The sequence below is a fragment of the Cyprinus carpio genome, chromosome A18, assembly GCF_018340385.1.
Source record: "Cyprinus carpio isolate SPL01 chromosome A18, ASM1834038v1, whole genome shotgun sequence".
NCBI lineage: Eukaryota > Metazoa > Chordata > Actinopteri > Cypriniformes > Cyprinidae > Cyprinus > Cyprinus carpio.
This window is the reverse complement of record NC_056589.1, coordinates 8,156,298-8,177,462: the sequence shown is the minus strand read 5'-3', so window position 1 is coordinate 8,177,462 and position 21,165 is coordinate 8,156,298. Positions and strand designations below refer to the sequence as shown.

At 36.6% G+C, this 21,165-nt stretch overlaps 1 protein-coding gene across 1 annotated transcript in view; it reads left to right on the top strand.

Annotated features, from left to right (window-relative positions):
• Positions 1-21,165, top strand: part of LOC109110051 (semaphorin-6D-like) — a 128,942-nt gene that overhangs the window by 32,815 nt on the left and 74,962 nt on the right. The window contains exon 2 of the mRNA XM_042774951.1: positions 5,167-5,254. The gene's annotated coding sequence lies outside the window, so the exon portion shown is untranslated. The remainder of the gene's footprint in view (positions 1-5,166; positions 5,255-21,165) is intronic.

Sequence of the window (21,165 nt, the reverse complement as noted above, 5' to 3'; positions counted from 1 at the left end):
CAAACATAGACCGTGCCGGGCAGAGGACACACTTACAAACCATCCCTCAGCTCTATGTGTATGTGCAAGTCCAGTCTGGTGCGGTTGTTGGGATGCCAAAAGGTTTGGATTTTCCCAGGATTGCCATGCAGTTCGGTGTGAGAGTTTGTGGGCAGGAAAGAATCTGCCCTCTTTCAGTGGCACTCAAAGGAAAACTGTGAAATCAGCTCTGAACTGCAACTGAGGACAAACAGAAGAGCAGAGGAGACAAACTCAACTCGACTTGACCCAACTTACTGGAGGCTTTTCAGAGCTCTTTGCAGTGTAGAATGACATCACTCTCCCAAAGAGCCAACACAAAGACAAAAAAAATGCTAACAACATTACAACCTGAACACATACACTGAATTTAGACCAGGCCTCTCCTAATCCTGGTTTCCTGTAGTGCAGATGCTTCAAACTAGTTTCCAAAGTTATTCTGCACATCCTCATGATCAGCCTGAAGAACTCCTCTAAAGAAATTGTTCCCTCTTTTGGTTGCCATGCAACAGCATTTACAGAAGGTGCCATTAGTGAGGGGAAATATGGGTTTTCTACTGTGGTGCCATATTTATGGACAATGGGTTTTACATGGTAATCCAAGGCACTTCAAAGAATACCAATGTACTACCATTGCACATGTACAAAAAACATGGTAATACCATTTTTCATTCCGAATAACACTGCCTGAACAATTTAACGGTAAGATGAATCCAACGGGGATGATATCTGATGGCAGTAACATGGTACAGCTACATTTCCCATGGTACTGAATGTTTGCTGTATGCATCATAAAGTACTTCAAGGCACTTAAGAGGATACCATGGAAAATGTTTTGTCCTTGCAAAACGCATCGCAACCTTCCTGTCGCAAAAAAAAAGAAAAAATCTTTTGGTGTAATCTCTAAAAATAGATAAATCCAAAATGAATTTAATGCCAAAATGTTTAATTGCAAACACTGATGATTATCCAGTAGGCTGTCATTCCATTAATGATTAATGGACTAGAAAAGAAATGGTAAAATTAAATGTAAAATTCACTTTAAATATTTCATTTTTTAAAATCATGTAGATAATTCTAGTGATGGAAAACCAAGGCTTTCTGAACCGTTTGAGGCTTTCATGAAATTGTGCCGAAAAACGGTTCATTACTCGAAGCTTATAAACACAGTGCGCATTAGCAACATCTGATGGTCACACTTGGTTTCTCCACAAAATCTAGCAAAACATCACAGAGCAGAGGATGGTTTGAAAAGGTTTTTAATCTGTGCCAACTCGTGTCATGCATAGTCCGGTCACATACTGATCAATAATATAAAATATACAAGTGTGTGATTATAATTAATAATTGACGTGAGTAGTAGCAAAAATATTTTGGGTGAGCTATTCGGGGTCTCTGAGACCCCAGCTATAGAACATCATAAAATGCAATAGAGGTGTGATGTGCTTTCAGTTTCTGTCTGGTGTTGAGGTTATTCTAAACTATTCTACTGAATCCTAAATGAGTGCACACACACACAACCAAGTCAATGTAAAGTCAAACACAAGAGTCATGCAAAGCGCAGAGTTTTTTAAACCAGCTGTCTCGACCTTCTGATACTGCATGACGTTCGAAGCTTCAATCGTCATCAGTCACATGGTATTGTCATTTCGATACAAGCATCGGCACAGTGTGTGATACAATAGTGCTTCGAAAACTGTCGGAGCATTGGAGCCTCGGTATCAATTGTCCCATCACTAGAAAATTCTGCAGTGCCGCCTAGCTAAAAACAAGCATTAAAATGAAAATGACATGATATTACCACTATGACCAGTAGATGGCTGCAGAGGATCACTCATTGGTTTATTTGTCATTTCCAATATAGTTACTTTCACGTTTTGCTTTTCCATTTATATTTAGAATTTAGAAAATCACTAATTTAACATAAAAAAGTCACCTTTTGTCAAAGTTCAGCGCTGTTTTGTACTTAAGTATAGGGTGGCCATATGTGCCATTCATACGGGACATGTTCTGGCCATGATTTTAATATTGCCTAAAACATCCAAAGCAGTTTGACCAATAACATGCAGATATTGTAAATAATCGACCAATCGTGGGGCTGCGTGTGAGAAGGTGAGATCTACAGGGAATGTTTAAAGTGATGCAAATATGTTCAGGTGTTTGTTCGTTCGTTCGTTTGACTTGAAGCGTCACTGTGCACCGATCAAAAATACACAAAAGTAGGTGCGAGAGCAATTCAAAAACATAAGGAGCCGTCTGCTCTGCTCTCTATAGCTCTTGTAAATGTCACACGATCGACCTGCACAGTGCAAACAGCCAAAACCTGGATATTTTAGGCACTATTAAAATCCTGGCCGGGATGTGTCCCATATGAACGGCGCATATGGCCACCCTAATTAAGTATGAATAGGTTTCAAAAACTCATTGCATGCATGAATCACACAAATGATTCTGAATTCAAAATGGCGATTTTCAGCGAAATGTCAGTAAGCTCAGCATTAAAAAGTTAAATCTGTCATTGTTGATTTTTGCAGCACAAATTTTGTTTGGAAGAATGAAAATAACAGTAATTTTTTATCAGTTATTTTATCAGTCATTAAATCAGATACAGAAGCACGTAATTTGAATGCATTTGTAAGAGCGCGACTGCGTGTGAATTAGTTCTACCCGTCTGTGCAACGTTAATAGTAAGCTGTGGGTTTTAATTACTTAAAAACACAAATAAATTTTCACGATAACTTTTCTGATTCTAAGCAACTAGCTTCTATCTGATTTGAGTTATCCATCAGTGTCAAGCTAGTTAATGGTTTTTATTGCGTGAATTCTTGCAAATATGCACTTATATTATGGGCTGTTGGCATTAATTGTGCTCGTGATGGAGCAGTAGTGGAGCCCTCTCGGGGCAAAGGAAAACCACAATTCTCAGACTTTCAAAAAATCCTCTCTTCATTCAAAATCTTGCTGCTCCACTGCTCGCTCCGCTCTCACTGCACTCCAATCCCATTACTCTGCTTTGGGGTGGTAAAGCTTATTTTTAGGGTGCCAGTTCCCACCTGCCACCCTTGTCGACACACCCCTGGGTTGTTGTGGTGGGTGGCTGTCAGAGTGTTACTTTATGGTTGTTATGGCATTTTTAGCTCATTGCTATGCAATTATTATGGCATTATTAGGTTGCTTGCTAGTTTGTTCTGGGCGGTTACCACATGATTGCTTACTGGTCAAGGTCAAAAGTTTCCAACCCCAAGTCTATATGATATTCTGGTGTCTAGATATGACTCTGGTTCTTCCTTCAGTGTAAGTCTATGGGATTTTTGCAGCTGTTGTATGGTCTGTCAGGCAAAAATTGCACACCCCTCCTGAACAAGCTGCACAATTTGAGGTATTATTCACTTCTGTAGCACAAATGGTGCGAGACAAGTTATGTGCCAGAAGTTTAATACTTACAATTGGGTTTTGTTCAAATCCATAATCATCTCAGTATAAACAACAGTAATACTGATACTGTCTAGCAAGCACCACTATAAAATGCAGAAAGGTTGGAATATTAAGTTACTGGCTGTCAGATTGAACAATCGGTTTGATATGATGTAGCCGACGGTCAAAGATGACACATACAGAAATATAAAAGCAGCAAACAGCAGCAGTTCAGTAATGGATCCCAAAAAGCTTCAGGCAACCAGATTATCTATCCAACAGTTTCCTTAAAAGTGCCCCTACTCAACACTCTTCTGAAGTAAACTAAACTGATGCTTTCTCCATGTGCTGCACCACACACACACACACACACACACACACACACACACACACACACACACACACACACACACACATTCTCCCTCTAATATCAAACACACAGAGCAGTAATCAATCCTGCCAGTGTGAAAGCAGACGTCTTTCTCAGATCAGCTCTTCTGCTACGCTGCTAACTCTAAATTATAGCTTTGACTTCAGAGCCCAGCATGAAGCCTTCCCTCTAAAACCCACTCTCATGCTGTCTGATGAGATAAACACTACAATAACACTTGAAATCAATGCAAACCAGCCTTTGTGCTTTATTTCAAGTCAACATGAAATCAAATTAAACCCTTTTTATTTTCTTAATACACATTCCTTAATCCTAGTTCATGGTTAATCTGTGTACATTATGGCAAAAAAAAAAAAAAAAAAAAATTCATTAGGAACTTGTTTTGTGACTTTTAAAGGCTTTTATTTTGAAAGTGTAATGTATGCAAAGCCGCATCTGATCATTATGTTCTTTTTCTTTTATGAGACTAAACTGTCCATATTTAGCAACACATACACTCTGTGGTCTTAACTTATTTTTAGTGTGAATGTGGGCAGCGTTCAGGGTTCAGAGAATGTAAGCTACATTTCTGAATGCCAGAGTGTGTTTGCGTAAAACTGTTAAACTCATCAGTCCACTCTTTTCCTTCCTCTGAAATGTCTTTGAACTGATCAGAGAAAAGGAACACTTAAAGTTAGTTCATCTTGTGTTTTTCTCTCTGTGGGTCTTATCTGCGGCACTATACTTAAGCTGAAGGCATTAAGAAGCTTTACGCTCCACACAATCTGACCGCAAAAGGTCAGTTTTGCAAATTGGGTTCATTAATCTTTAATAGTACAGCAACTCCACAGAACCTCTTCATCCATGCCTGCAGATTAAAATGAATCATATGCTCAGAAAGATTAGTCTGTTGGGAAACTTTATTGGGTCAGATGAAAACTGTCCAGAGAGTCTGGAACCTTTGGGCTTACTGAAAGTGAGGAAAAAAATTAAATAAAAACACCTGAATGACACACTTTTTTAAAGATTTATTTTTTGCCATTTTTATTTTGATAGGACAGTATAGTAGCGACAGGAAGCAAAGTAGATGAGAGAGGGCAGGCGGGATTGGGAAAGGTCCACAAGCCGGGACTTGAACTCAGGACGCCGGAGCGCAACAGCGCTATATGACAGTGCACTGCCCACAAGGCTATTGGCGCCGACAACACACTTTACTCTTATCTGTTAGAGCTACAGGCTTGGATAGAGGATGCTAGCATTTCTCTGCTGTGAAATAACAGTTATTTCCACAGTATCAACTGTAGTTATAGCCCTGTTTTTCTTCAGATGGACTGTTTGACAGCTGTTGTCTCTTTTCTGGACAGGACTGTGAAAACTGACATTTCTAACAGCCATGTCCTCCTTCATGCCCCACTGAATGAGATGAAATATCATCTGTTGCTGTTTCTAAAGGTAAGACAACAGCAAATTCTCTCAAACATGGATAGACACAATAATTAAACATTCTCCAGAATAAATACACCCAGAGGAAAATGTTATCGCTCAGTGGTTGGTCTGCCGTAGCTCATGGACTAAATGGAGTTCTCATTTATATATAATTGAGGTATTAAATTAGACTTTGTCTAAGATATTTAACTTACAGTTCCTTAGGACAAATAAAAACAGACATAAATAAGACAAATTGTTGGCATAAAGGTACACTGAGGCCAAGGCGAGCAACCAGGCAGTCTCTTGTTTCCACTCTTCTATAATGTGCTTTCGCTTTTTCATATGTAGAGTTGCAAAATCTGATTAAGTTTTTCAGTTTCATTTTACAATTTTTACATTATGAGCTTGTAGCTTAGCAAATTCAACGTTGTTTCCCCAATACCAGTGATGAGCTAAATCATAATCATAATGCTCACTCCATGATATCATCCGGGTCAGAGCCTGATGACATGGATTCATCCTGCAATAATTTTTGGTGTTTTTAATGAGATGCAGTTCTACACCAGATGGGGCCACCTGTTCTTTCAACCACAATGATAGACTTATTAAAAATTCATGACTCATAAAAACTCATCAACCCCCCAGCATCTCTCTGTCCAGCCTTCTTCCAAAAAAAAAAAAAAAAAAAAAAAAAAAAAAAACAATATGTAGCATTGCCAACAAGCAAGAAGCAAGAAGCTGATTAGTTTAGATTAAGTTTAGCTCCAAATACACTTGAACAAGCTAATCAAGGTCTTTAGGACTTTGCAAAAGATCTTGACCGCCAGAGTTGCCCGGTTTAGACCAAACAAACCAAAAGTTCTGCAAGTATAGGCACCTTTGACATGTTGATCTACATTGAAATGGGTTTTCACTGAAAGCACCATTGCAAAAGTCCTCAGTGTTCAAACCCTGATCAGAACTGTCAAATGCAGAACAGCGGCAGGCTGTCAGACAGCTGCAGCTTCATATTTAATAACGCATCTGCTCCAGAGCACTAGTCATCACCAATCACGGACACATTTGAGACACTTCACAGGGTGTTGATACTCATCGAGAATGAGCAATTATGGAAAACATTTATCGGTCATCAGCAAACCTCTTGAACAGCCCCTACAATCTGTAATCTTTCTGTAGTCTGAAAGTGAGAGTGCTGGATTGACGCTTGGATGGGTTTTATATGCAGTCAGCTCTGCCGAATACAGCTGTCCACTTCCCCACCCACCAGCTCAAATTTTAGATTTTATATTCCATTTCTAGCTGCATTAATGATGCCATCATTATGGCCAGTAACAGTGGAGCATTAATGGCAAATTATCAGTTCTCTGAGCAGAACCAAATAGAGTTAGCACAAACCTGACATAAACCCACTCGGCAGTGAAACCTGACAGCACTTGAAGGTCCTACAGTTCACTGAAGCAGTGCAGATGGTGGCCAGAGCAGCTAATTTTAACCTTTATTGCCTCTGTAGTCACAAAGTACTGGACTGTATGCCCTCCTTTGGCTCAAAGTGTATGATGATGAAATTTTGTGAGCTGTGAGTTTTGTCTGATGTGCTGTCCTACGAAGGTGTGCGTACTAAGGTGATTAATAATAATAATAATACGAATAATAATAATAATAATGGATGTGGATATTAATTTATTCATCTTATTTATTTAGATCTATTAATTTATTTAAAATTCTCTTAATTTATTTAAAATGCCAGTCATACATACGATAGATTGAATACACCTCTTCTATGACAAGCATGACTTAAAGGGGTCATATGATGTTGCTAAAATGAACATTATGTTGTGTATTTGGTTTAATGAAATGTGTTTATGTGGTTTAAGGTAAAAAAAATAAAAAAACACATTATTTTCCACATACTGTACATTATTGTTTCTCCTCTATGCCCCGCCTTTCTGAAAGGTGTCGTTATTTACAAAGCTCATCGGTCTGAAAAGCGTACTTAAATGTACATTTTCCAACATTATCGCGGGGTATTTAATGAAAATGCAATTCAAACATCTTAAGTGTAAGTGTCAATGCATTTAAGAAAAATAAAAGACATTTAAATCACATTTTTTGCAACCATTTTGCTGCACCTTTGGCTCAAAATGCATTTTAAAATTCACATTGCTTTTAGCTACAATTATCTAAATCTAAGTCTAAATGCATTTAGGTAAAATTATATTTAAATGATAATTTTGCTACAGTTTTTGCTTGGACATGTTAAACATATCTAATCAATCTGGGTAATAAAATTTCATTTTAATTGCAACTTATAAAACGTTACAATGTTTTTAATTTACATATTAAAACTAGTGTAGGAAATGGCAAATGTAACATATAATTGAATTTTCATTTTCATTTTGCACTAAACGTTGCACATATGTATGGGAAAATGTAAATTTAAATAAAGAAATGCATTGCCATTTTACATATTGAATTGCCATTTTGCAAATTACATTTCAAAATGAATTTTGCTTCCCATGAGCTTCCATAATATGTTGCATCCAGTGGGGACATAATTACGGATTATAATAACTTATGTGTTTTTACACGTTGCGTTGCATCGTGCCACGCAAACATAAAACCATGTCTGCATTTTTAATCAGAGAAACAACAAACAACAAGTGCTACTCTACACCAGCGGTTCTCAATTCCGGTTCTCGCGCCCCCTAGCTCTGCATTTTTTGGATGTCTCTCTGTGTTAACACACCTGATTCAGATAATCAGCTTGTTAGAAGTGAGCTCCATGCATGAACTGTGTTCCCATTGACATGGTCCCTAAACAGTGTTCTTGCTCCCTACTCCCTGAGCAGGGGAAATCTGTTGAAGTTTAACTCACTTCGGAACATTAATTCACGGATTTGCGCTGCGCAGCGTCTTTACACAAGTGTGAAATCATATACCTCTGTAAATAAATACAATTTAAATTCACATCTCGCACACTTCAATGCACTTTGAATGGAACATGTAAGTTCTCTTCGAACTAGAATCATGGCAGAATATCCCGTGATGTCCACTTTGCATTCGAATAGAACACACGTCTGAAGCCTTAAGAGAAATATACAAAATGTGCAGAGCAGGGGGACACGAGGACTGGAATTGGGTTAACACACATATATATATATATATATATATTATATATATATATATATATATATATATATATATATATATATATATATATATATATATATATATATTTATATCTAAATATATAAATGCAATCTTTATCACTCTTCATCAATAGATCACAAAACCTGTCAAATTGAGTTGTAGAGTAAGTATTCACAATTAAACTTAATTATAAGCTACCATGATCATTCATTAGTTTACATTCAACCAAATTAGAAAATCAGAGCTTAAAGACAATCTCAGATTTTTTTTTTTTTTTTTTTCACAAACTGGAAATGATGACTCTAGTGTTTGTGTGCACTCATCTCACAAATAAGATCATTCCAATATGACTTGAAGGCAGCAATACCTCCATCAGTTCTGCAAGGTCTAATAAAAAACGACAGGTCAGGGCAGATTACAGAGTTCAAAACTAAGCAGTGGTTATGAACTGCTACGTTACTTAGCTGGTTTGCTTTAGTTTGACGTTTTGATGGGTGTCACCGGTTGGGTGGCTTTCTGTCTTGGCAGATTCTACATTTGGTTGAGTACTAAGCAAGTTTCCAGTGGATGAGTAGGAAGCCTTGTGTCGTGAGGGTCACCAGGGTCAACAGTGCTATTTGGTTTGGAGTACCTCAATGAAGAACTGTCAATTGGGTTCAGTGACGTAGTCAGGGCCATATGCAAGTATACGGTGTATGCTTACTTTTTCCCCAGGCTGTTTGCGTATTACGACTTCTAAGGATCAATATTTGCATATACCCTCAGTATACCCACTTGTTTTGTTGCTTCACAAGTCCGTAATCTATTGTCATGTGTCTTCCCCTTTAATGAAGTCCCATACTGTTGTACGAAATACTTGATTATTTGTAACTGGTGCATTATAACTTCTGTCATTCTACCTTTTCCCGCCCATCATTGACTGAGTGCATGTGTCTGCTCACTGCAGCGAGAAAACTCCGCTCATTGCCACTCACGCTCTGTGTTTTCAGCGGCACTGAACGCAGTTCTCGTGCTGCAACAGCGGACACACACCGTAAGGAAATATAGTGTGTGCATGGATTTAAATGGAGATATTCTGTCTTTAGTATTGAAAATTATAGCCCAATATGATAATGAAACAACTACTTACGAATGTTTTAACCAAAACTCTGTTACATAAATTTTAGATGTAATGGAGGATTGAGCCGTAGGCTATGCAGTTACAGAAGAGAGAGAGAGCAGAAGAGAGTTTGTGGATGTGAATTACTTGTGTATGACCGGCTTTCCCAAAACTATTTTATTGATAAAGTCTTTGTGTGTGTAAGAGAGAGAACAAGCTGTCCAACAATTAATGCCACGTATCCCCAAATATAATACCTTATAGTTTTGTCTGTTAATTTAGCAGAGTATTAAACTGCTAGGAGCACCCCATTTTAAGATAAATAACAACATTCTGTGCAAACAAATTACAATGAGGTGATTGTTTTGCAACTAGGTGGACACAGTTCTGTTCATAACAGCAGACCTGCTGGTGAAGAAGTGACAGGTACAAGAAAAACACACACATATACACAAGAGATAGACAGAGATATTGGGGAAAATGAAGAAAAGGACAATGTAAGTGAAGGTGCAGTTCAAGAACCGTTGCAGTTTTTACAGCGTTCAGCAATGTAGCCAATCAGATACATACCTGTTGATTTACTGAACGCAATGACCAATCAGAGGCATTAGAGTTAGAACCCATTCAACGCTTAAAACTCCAGAGTTTTTGTCCAATGCTTAGTTCTGCAACCTCCTGAACCATCTTATTATGACGAAGCAAATAAAAGATTAATTGTACAGTACAGAGAGAGATTCATTGACTATAATGGAACTTTTTGAGATTTCGATCAGCTAAGACAAGTGACAAGTGTTTAGGGAGCTTTCTTTGCACACTTTATGTATGCTATATAATTTATGTTATCCATATAGACCTATTTGTATAAAACTTGTTTTTCACACTACATGCAGGAAAATTCTCTTGCAGGGGTTAATTACCTTCCTAAATTATAAAATTGGCTATATTTTTTTTACATATAAAGCCCCACCTATGCTGTGTGAGACAAATGCTAGGCATCTCATTATAAGTATAAATATAAATTATTTTTAATTAAATTATTGTCTTTGCTAAAGCCAAAGCAAATTTAATAAAATATTATCTGGAAATATTTATGTCATATTAAGTTATTTGTTTTCTACCCACTTGCATAAAATACAACATTAAATTCAGATCTGTCTGTAAAATACCTTTCACAATGAATACAATTCCAAAGCACCTTGAAATTATAAATAGTACTGTAATGCACTCAACAGACCTGGAACAACCTGGAAGTCATGCAGTAGACTACTATCTGTCAACCAATTTTAGAGTGCACTGCATTAATATTACTAAATAAATTACTATATAAATGTATTTATTTAATTATTTATATTTTTGGTGTTTTGGGGGGGGGGGGGGGGACTACACCACTGGTTGGGTTCATATGGCTGGCCAACTCAAGGCACCACAGGATAAATGATTTGAATTTAGTATCAGACTGTAGCCAGTCACATTGACTATGTTTATGCTTTTTATGCCATTTTAGTCGGTGAGTAGTGTAAATAAATGATGACAGAAATCAGAAAACTACTTCAAAACTGCCTACAATTTATGTAACTTCTGTCAGGTAAGATTTTAATAAACAACAGTGTGGCAAATAGCTGATTGGCGGGAACACCAAAAGAGATAAAGCTTTGTTTTACAGACATTTGGTATCCAGAGACACTCAGAGATTACAATCAACTCTACCTCAGACCCAGATTTACAGTTCTGCTCTTAGGGAAGCACCCAAACCAGACACCCAAATTAAACTCGAAGACAAAAGGACAATAACCTTGCAAATCCAATTTGGGTTTAAACAAAAACAGTAAACCAGGAAGAGACGTTATCATGAAACCTTTATTTTGAACTCTGTACTCAATTAAACTCGAAACACTGAGTCCAAAGTTCTCTAGGAGACATTTTATGACTCTAAAGTTCGCCTCAATGTCTAAGGCCTTTAGTGAACTCACATTATGCCACTTATCCATTCAAATTAATTTAGTTTAGCATGACCGCAGCCCCACAGAGAGCCCTGGGTGTGTGAACGGTGAAATTTCCTGGCTATGACTGCAGACAAACAGGGCCCTGGCTATGATGCTTTTTTTTTTTCTTTTTTTTTTAGCTCTAAACAGCCCTCAGTATGCTCTTTAGGGTGAGTCACCAGCATCGTTTCAGTAGCAGGATAGCAAATAGGACCCTCTGAGGAGGGGGTTTGGGGGCGGGGTGGGGGAGGATGGGGGGGGTATACACACAAATGCTTACCAATATTATTAGCAGCATTATTAAGTAGTATTTAAAAAAATAATAATAATAATATAATCAAATAATAATTAAAGAATAACAATTAAATAATTGATGTACAATAAATGGAAAACTAAAAATAAAAACATTATTTGAAATACTTTCTGAAACAAAAATAATATATATAAAAAATATTTTTGTAGTCACTGAGATATTTTCATAGAGGAACTATCATATGTTTCAGCAGCAGGAGATCTATCGAAACCCTCTGAGGAGGGGAAAATAAAGATAAAATAATTTGAAATACTGAAAAAAAAAAACTTTTTTTTGTAGTCACTGAAAAAGTTTAATTTAATTTAATGTGAATGGCAATCATTCAACATTTAATGCGAATGGCAATAGAGTGTACAACAGAATATAAAGTGACTCTTTGAATTGATGGGGGAAGCTTGGTTCATGAATATTAATTATATGAGGTGACATTCAACCTGTAATCCTGACTGATTTACTCAAAGACAGACATTGGTAAGAAGGCGTTAGCCATGGCAGGATTACCACTTACTGTTTGCTCAGTCCTTCATCAGTGTAACTGTTAGGTTCGGAAGTTGTTATTTTACATAATCAGCTATAAATTAAGAGACAAACTGGGTATTTTTTGAAAGTCTGACATATAAGATTTTAATATAAGACTGGACTTTAGTGCAAGTACAGGCTTGTACTAAATTCTCCAATTTTGCTTATTACCACTTATAATATTTTACTAGCTCCAACAAAAATATTATATTTTTAGTAACATTTTTGTAAAAAATAATATAGTTATACTTGTTTATATTTTTCATTAAACAGAGAAAAAAAAGCTATCATTTAACGCCATGACATGTATGGAAAACAATGGCTTATGATGCAAAACATTACTGATTTGTGTATCATTTACCAGTTATATCTTAGTGCCATATTTAAATCAGCAGAAACATACCACTATGTTCTATACACCACAGATAATAAAATAAGTTCACAAGTCTTAAAATACATGTACATTATCGACAGATTTAAGATCAACCAGTAACAGTTCCATTAAACTGGCCTAAACACTTTAACGTGTTCCAGTTATGATTTCTGAAGTAATATTTGAACTTTGCTTCCTAATGTAATGGTGTCTTGTACATGAACTGCTATAAAAGTGTGAGAGATCATTCAGTGTGGTCAGGTTTGTTTTAGGTTTTGTTAGGCAGAAACCAGTCTACATCTGATATAATAAGCCTCTCGATTGTATCACCACAGTTCATTATGCATACGTATGCATGCAATGAATGAGTCATCCACTGAGGTGAATCTAAAGTGCTACCTTATTCTGCTGACGTGTGTGTGTGTGTGTGTGTGTGTGTGTGTGTGTGTGTGTGTGTGTGTGTGTGTGTGTGTGTTTGTGTGTGCTGAGGTAAAGTGATGTAATACCTTCATTTGAATCATGAAATGGAGGACATGACAAAGGACACAAGTGGACTGACAAACCTTCTGTTGTTTGACATTTGTTGAGATGTTTTTGAAGCCCTTTAGCGTCCATGTGGAAAGGTGTGTCTGAACTGATCAAATGTGGATAAATGGAGAGTGTCACAAACATTAATCCTGTGCTGCTTTGATCAGATCACACTGACAGCACAGATAAATGAGATGAACTTCAGCCTTTGAACTGAACCTCACACATACCCCACCACTAATCATTATACCACACACAAACACAAGCCACACACAAATGCCATTTATTTCTTTAAAGGCTTTATACCCATAATTACTTTGTATCATTTTAGGTTTTTGCAATAGTGTTTTTTTATATAAAGCAAGTTCTTTCACCATCAGAGTTTGGTTCCTTTATTTCAGCGCCACCTTCCTGGAGAGTTTAGCTCCAAAACATCCCTGATTTAGCTTTAAGTACCATTTTCTCTGTCTTTAAAGGGGTCATATGATTTTTCCTTTCTCTTTGGTGTGTTACAAGCTCTTGGTGCATAAAGAAGATCTGTAAAGTTACAAAGACTAAAGTCTCAAATCCAAAGAGATATTCTTTATAAAAGTTAAGAGTCAACCACAGCCTCCTAAAATGGTTCATTCTACCATGCCCCCACATCTCTACATCACTATGTAGGAAGAATTGCATAACGCCGCCCAAATGTTCATGCAAAGAAAGAAGACGTAACTTTTATTCTCTCTGTTGCCGCTGCTGCAATGTTGTGGAGTCGCTGTGTGTTTCATTGTGAAAGCAAAACTACTTTGTTTGGCCTTCCAAAAGAGGACACGACTAGAAATCAGTGGTTAAGTTGTATTTCAACACTGTTCCAGAACAGTCCAACCCAAATATTCAGATGTGTGCAGCTTATTTTATGAAGGATGAGGACTGTTTCCTGAACCAGTAGCCTGCAATGCGTCTGTGGCACAACAGCTGTTTCTATAAAGTTGGGCAGTTCAAACTTTGCAAGGACAGACTGGGGCTTCTGACTCAACTAGGCTTGTTGTTTGTTGTTTCTCAGATCACAAATGCAGACATTGTTTTATGTTTACGCAGTGCGATACGCAACGCAACATGTAAAAAGACAGTATAAGTCATTATAATCAGTAATTATGTCCCCATTGGATGGAACAAATGCCTCGTTTGTAAGGGTTTTATTGGTTTTGTCTCGTCTAGTGATGTCCAGATCGCGAACAAATCTTTCTATTTAACCGGATCATCTTAGAGAACCGGTTGAACCAGTTCACCAAATCGAACTGAATCGTTTGAAAAAGTATGCGTCTCCAGGGCACACTAATCGACAAATTACTTAAGTTATTCGGTTTCTAAACGTGCCTTACACTCCCTCTGACACGAAATAAACAAATACCCCGAGTTCCTAACAGTACTTGACTGAACTGCTTAAAGAGAACCGATGATGGGCAGAGCAGCTGGAACTGAACCACCAGATCATCTCCACTGAGTCTCCAGCTGCTGGCCTTCGAAACTTAACACAGTATGTTAAGGGGCATAACATTTCCATCACACGCTTGAGGCATTCAGCCAATCACAACGCACTGGAGTGCTGGCCAATCAGAGCACACCGTGCTTTTTCAGAACAATAAAAATCGACACGTTTCAGAAAGGCGGGGCATTGAGGAGAAACAATAATGTACATTATGTGGAAAATAATGTGTTTTTTGAACCTTAAACCACATAAACACATTGCATTACACCAAATACACAAAATAATGTTCTTTTCAAAATAATGTTCAAACCAACATATTTAAAGTTTGTCTTTACAAACTTTGATTTTCTGGTGAAAATGATTAGCTGATGAAAGTAATTTAGCTGAATCACTGTGCAGGATTCTCTTTGTGAGGTTTGGTTAGCAGTGACTTAACGCAGCTTTATGCACAACTGTCAGTCTGCATGGAGAGGATCTTGAGACTCCAGTAGCTTCAAACACCTGTCTGCTGCTCAGCAGTGGCTTTTTTACAGCTGGTACTACAATACAGTTAATTTGTTTGACAGAAACTTTCCTTAATAAATCTTCAAGTCACTCACAAATCTGTTGACAGTTCAATAATCTCTATTTGCTTTTCACAAAATAATGTTTGTTTTGATGCCTATTGCAAGACATTGCATTTTTTCATACTTTTCATCTTCAGAAAGATCTTTCTTCCTCACCATATTTCATGAGAACTGTGACTTGCTTAATAATTTGAAACAACCTCTTCAAGTAGGGTTTCCATTTACCTAAGAAGACCTGGCAAACTATTGACCAAACCTGTCTGAGATTGATACCAGTTATCTAAAACAGGGGTTTTCAAACGGTGGGTCGCGGCTGCAGCTAAATTTGCGTTTAAATGACACACACACTCACACAGTTCAGTCTAGGGCTGCACGATATAGCCTACCAATATTAATTACGAATTGCAATATCCTTAGTGTGATTTTCGAATTGCAATTAAGTCCGCGATTTAAAACATGCGTTGCGTGTTTTGAAACACGGGCGCGCACGAGTTGTAATTACAGTGAGGGTCTCAGAGCAACGTCATTATTAAAAGGTTCATCGGTCCGCATTATTAATGAGAAAAAACTCACTCACTTCAATGCGCTGTATTCTGCATGATATTGCGTACACCAGAAAATTCAAATGTTACGGAAATGGTTACAGGTAGGCTATTCATTCATTTCTATCGTCTGTTTGAACTGCACTGTTTTCGTTCGGGAAACTATCTGTAAAAAGCATTTCACATGTACCGGGTGAGCAGGGCATAAACGCAGGTTTAATTGTAACACTAGAAGATTTAAACATTTCCACATAACAAAATTTACAAAATTTCACAATATTTCTTTGACATATCTCTATATGGAGAAAAAAATGTTCCAAAGTTCAAAAATCTTATGAAGATATTGCTGACCAATTATTTACCCATTGCAAAAAGTAAATTTCTGACTGAAGTAAATTTGTCATCTCAAATTTTTTAGTGTTTATTTAAAATGAGACGCATCTGTTTATTATTTTTAACTATTTCACAATTATTTTAATCTCCAAACTGTTTTAGATAGTTCTGCTTTTCTTCTTATGCTTTCCTAAAAAAGTGTTGGATTGTGCACCGCTGTCCCTTACACACACACACGTAAGGACCATAAATGCATTTTCTGCGCTGAACCCCACGATGAGTTTAACAACACGCAGCACAGAATACAGTTCACTGGAATGAGCCTGTTTCACGTTTTTATGGACGTTTCATATTTTAACATCTGTAAACAAAGAAATTAAAAACGTAAATATTATAGGGAAATTTTACAGTTGTACACTAAAATAAAATGGTTATTTTTCTTAAATACTTAATTTCTGTCGTATCAAACTTTTAATTAAGATTAGGCATAAAGTAATGTCAATTTTTTTTTTTTTTTTTAATCTCAAATATTTTGGTGGGTCGTGAAATAGATTATATTTGTCTAGGTGGGTCGTGGAATGGAAAAGTTTGGGAACCCCTGATCTAAAAAGATGTGAAAAACAACACAAACGAAAATCAGACTCTTTATTATACAAAAATCCTATTGATATATCACTTGCATAATAATTTGGAATGCAGTGTATACCTTCATAAAGATCTGCACAGAAGGTGCTATACACAGCCAGGGATGGCACAAGACTTTACCAAATGTTACACTTATCATTAGTTTCTCTGTGGGCCAAAAGTTTCTGAACACTGAATAGAGGTTCTTTATGTATAAATTTGGCTACTCGTGTTTAGGTGTTTGAATGTATTTATCTTCCTGTTGTCAGTATGTTCCGCAATTAGCTTTTAATTTTTTACTTTTTTTTTTTTTTTTAAGTTTCAATGCTTGGTCTTTTTTTTCATCCAGAGAAGTTTTGAGTTCAGTAACCTATACTATGTCTACACATACAATGAACTCTTTTATTTCAAAACATCAAGGAAAATCTCTCTCTCTCTCTCTCTCTCTCTCTCTCTCTCTCTCTCTCCCTCTCTCTCTCTCTCTTTTTTTTTTTCTTTAATCCACCCTCCCCCAAACACCTGCCCCACACCCACCATCTGTAATTACAAACATCCTGTATCATGTGTCATTGAGGGGTATTATGGGAAGGCTAATTGTATCAGTTTTTCTGTTAGAGCAGGACACAGTGCAGAGCGTGTTTTGGCTATGATGACAGATACTGGAGCCCTATGCATGAGCCCCAATGAGACACAAGCAGAAACTCTCATCCATCCTTCCTGCCCTCCATAACACTCTTTCTCTCTATTCTCATCCATCAGTGCTGTGACCTCCCACTATAAACAACAAAATGCTTTTATCCAGTGCTGAACCATCTCAGGCTGTTTAATCATAGAGCAGTTCATTGCTTTTATAAGTGCTGTGGTCAGGAAAAGGGAGAGTGAGAGTTTCCCTTACATAAATGTTTCTGGTTTCTGTGAGTTTGAGTGTCAGTGTTTGAAACTGTGGTGGACAGCAGAGTTGATCAGACACAGATAAACATAGGCAGAGCTCACATGAATCAGTCCGTCAGAAAACATTACACAGCCCACTGGAGGACAGCACTATCAGCAGCCCTTCACTAACATTATCTATTAGGCTTTAGGTCATTGTTCCCTTCTTCCTCGTTCTATTATTATTTTTTTATATAATTCATTTTTTACAGGATCACATTCAATTCATAAATGTGGCTAGTCATGTACAGTGCTAAATCTCATCAATGGAATAACTCATGCTCATTAACTACGGCTTTTTAAAATTATTTTATTAAACTATAACAACAACAAAGAAAATTAAATTACAATTAAAGAATTTCAATTAAAACATTGTTCAAGATAATAACTAATAATAAATATAAAATAATAAAAATAGAAATAAAATAAAAAACAAACAAAAAACAAACAAAAAAAAAAATTTTCTTTCAAATAAAAATTAATGCAAAAATAAAATCCAAAATGTTTGAATATTTGGTTGCTCATTTCTTGTAAACTACTCAGATAAAATATATATGAATCAATTAAAAAATAAACATTGTGAGAACCAAAATAAATGAACATGATTACTTGATTAAAGGAAAATGTGATACCTCATGATACCACCACTTTAAATGGACTCATTGTGAGAACCAAAATAAATGAACATGATTACTTGATTAAGTTTTGAGGGAAATCATAACATAATTAATTTGAGGTAATGCACTTACTCTAATTATTTTGATTATATTCAACTTGTTCAGGTTTAAAGTGTACTCAACAACCTTTCAAGAGTAGTTTCATTTGCTTTAAAACCCAAACCAAAGGACAGAAAAAGAGAAAGTAAGAGCAGAGGGGGTTGTATGGATTATTAAATATCTCCTCTGAGGTGTTTTGGACGGTGCAGTTTGGTGAAAGAGCTCTGCTAAACTCTTGGCTCCAGCTGAGCTTATGAGACAGAGTTTTACAGATCCATTTCAGACTCTGACCTACAACTTACAGAGGTGAAAAGTGGCTAGAAAGGCTCTAAAAACAAGCTCTAGAAGGATTTGCCAGATGAAACACTAGTGGGAAAATATACAATATAAACCTCAAAAGATGAAAGTGTCCCATGGCAGTAAGCTCAGGACCGAAGGAAAAAAAAATGTTTAAACTTTGTTAAACTTAGTTAGATTGTTTGCTCTGAACCAAGGAGGTCGGTAATACCTACAGTATATATTATAAGCTAAAAGTATTCCCAATCCTTTCCTTTCCTTCCTTCCTTCCTTCATTCACTAGTGTGCCATGACAGGTTGTCAGGTGTGCCATGGAAATTTATCATAACTTCTCTATTATATTTCATTATTATTATTATTCAGTGCTATTGGTCATCCTTATGTCTGTTTGTGGGTTTTACAAATTTTTTTAATCAAAGAAAAGCATTCAAAAGAGCTTGTGACTAAATGTCAAAACTCCATTGGATCCTCAAACTGTCAGCGAAACCTCGTAACTCCATCCACTATTTAGATTTAGATATGGATCTCTGCTTGTTTGCAATACAAGGCTAAATAAAGAACTGATGTTTGAATAAGTATAGGGTTTTCTTTACTCAACACTATGTCTATAAAGGCTAATGTTTTTTTTTTTGTGTGTGTGTGTGTGTGTGTGTTTGTGTGTGTGTGTGTGTGTGTGTGTGTGTGTTTGTGTGTGTGTGTGTGTGTGTTTTTGAAGCGTACAGAAGAGTTAGCATTTGCCGTCTAGGTGTAGCCAGTATACTTTTGTACGTTTCAAATATTCTGTGCATAGCAGTTTAACATTTATACCATGAGATTTTGGCCAAATGTATTAAACAACAAGAAAATTTGAGCTCCCATGTAGCTACAATAAAACTTTATAATCTGTAAGATGACAAAACCGTAATGCGATGCACTCACTGCCTCAGATGGGGCTGTTCTAATGACGGACAAAACACATATTGCAGTCATACACTGGTCAAAAACCTTGTAACTCCATTTGAGCATGATTTTCATAAAATGTTAAGTGCAAGTGTCTGGTCATATACAAAACCACAATGCCAACTCTGACAACGCAGTTTAATTATAAATAATAATAATAATAATAATAATAATAATAATAATAAATATAATATTGGGCTCACTGAAAACAACACGTGCTGCTGCATTCTGATGTACTGCTGCATTCTTCTGTTTAGAGGGAGTAACATTCGCCTGAAGCGACAAACGCTATTTTCAGCCATCATCATTATCTGTTTTGTGATAAATCTGGAGTTTATAGACACACTTCCTGCGTGACAGTATGAGTCTTTCCCCTACAACCTCACACCATGACCAACAACTGCCCTCTACACTAGCTAAAGCCTATAAATTTATCTAGCAGCTAATTAAGGTCTATGTGTGCGTGTTTCATAATTTCATCCAAACAATCAGCATAATGGAAGCCATAAGCAGATGGCTTTATTGTCGTTTGTCTCTCAGATATTACCATAAACACTAACTGCTGGAACAGTAATCAGAATTAAACAGCATTCTCATTTCATATACACACAGACACTCACACGTGAATGCAGATGCGGGCAACAATAATGACAGCTTTATATGTTATAAAGAAGTTAACATACTCTAGCCTGAAGTGGTGTCACTTTCATATCCAATTAAATAAGAAACACAGAACAAAACAAATCAACTAAACAAAACACAATCCACTTCATTCTCTTTCTCTATATATAAATAAAAACAATTATATTATATTAGCTTAACCCATCAGATCTGTGTTTATTAACAACTTCTCAGTCTGTTCATACACTCATAAAGTTAAATGATTCATATCCGCCCAGGAACATTTTGTTTAAAAGCCTTGTTAGAATTCTGCTTCAAAAAAAAATAAAAAAAGGCATTTATTAATTTCGGATGAGTGACCCTGATTGCTAAAATGTTTGAGCTGCAAGCAGCGATAAACACGCCAATGTCTGAAGTCAGATCTGGAGAGTATCAAATAGACAGCAATGTTGTTTTTTTAATTAATGTTTCACAGTCCAGATCACAGATAGAGACAGAAAGAACTCTAAGACTTTGTCATGGAAAACACACCTGTTCTGAAGGATGAAATTAATTGTATCTTGTGCTGCAGTCACCTCTTGACAGAAACATCAATAGTTAGCAATAAAATCAAGTCTATCAAAATCTGTTCCAACAGGCGTCAAGTTGGTAAGTATTTTGTAAAGATAACTTTGGAGCTTGGCTTTCTGTTCATTCAGAAGTGAGATACACAGTTGCACATTGTTCGTGCCAAACATACACTCTATTGTCTATTTTTGGACACACACATATGATCACAGAGACCATTATCCTGTCGTTCTGCTTGTCAAAGGAAACACTATTATGCTCATACACACACACACACACACACACACACACACACACACACACACACACACATATATACAGCTAGAAGGAGAGTTACATAGACTTAAAACAGGTGGACTTTAACT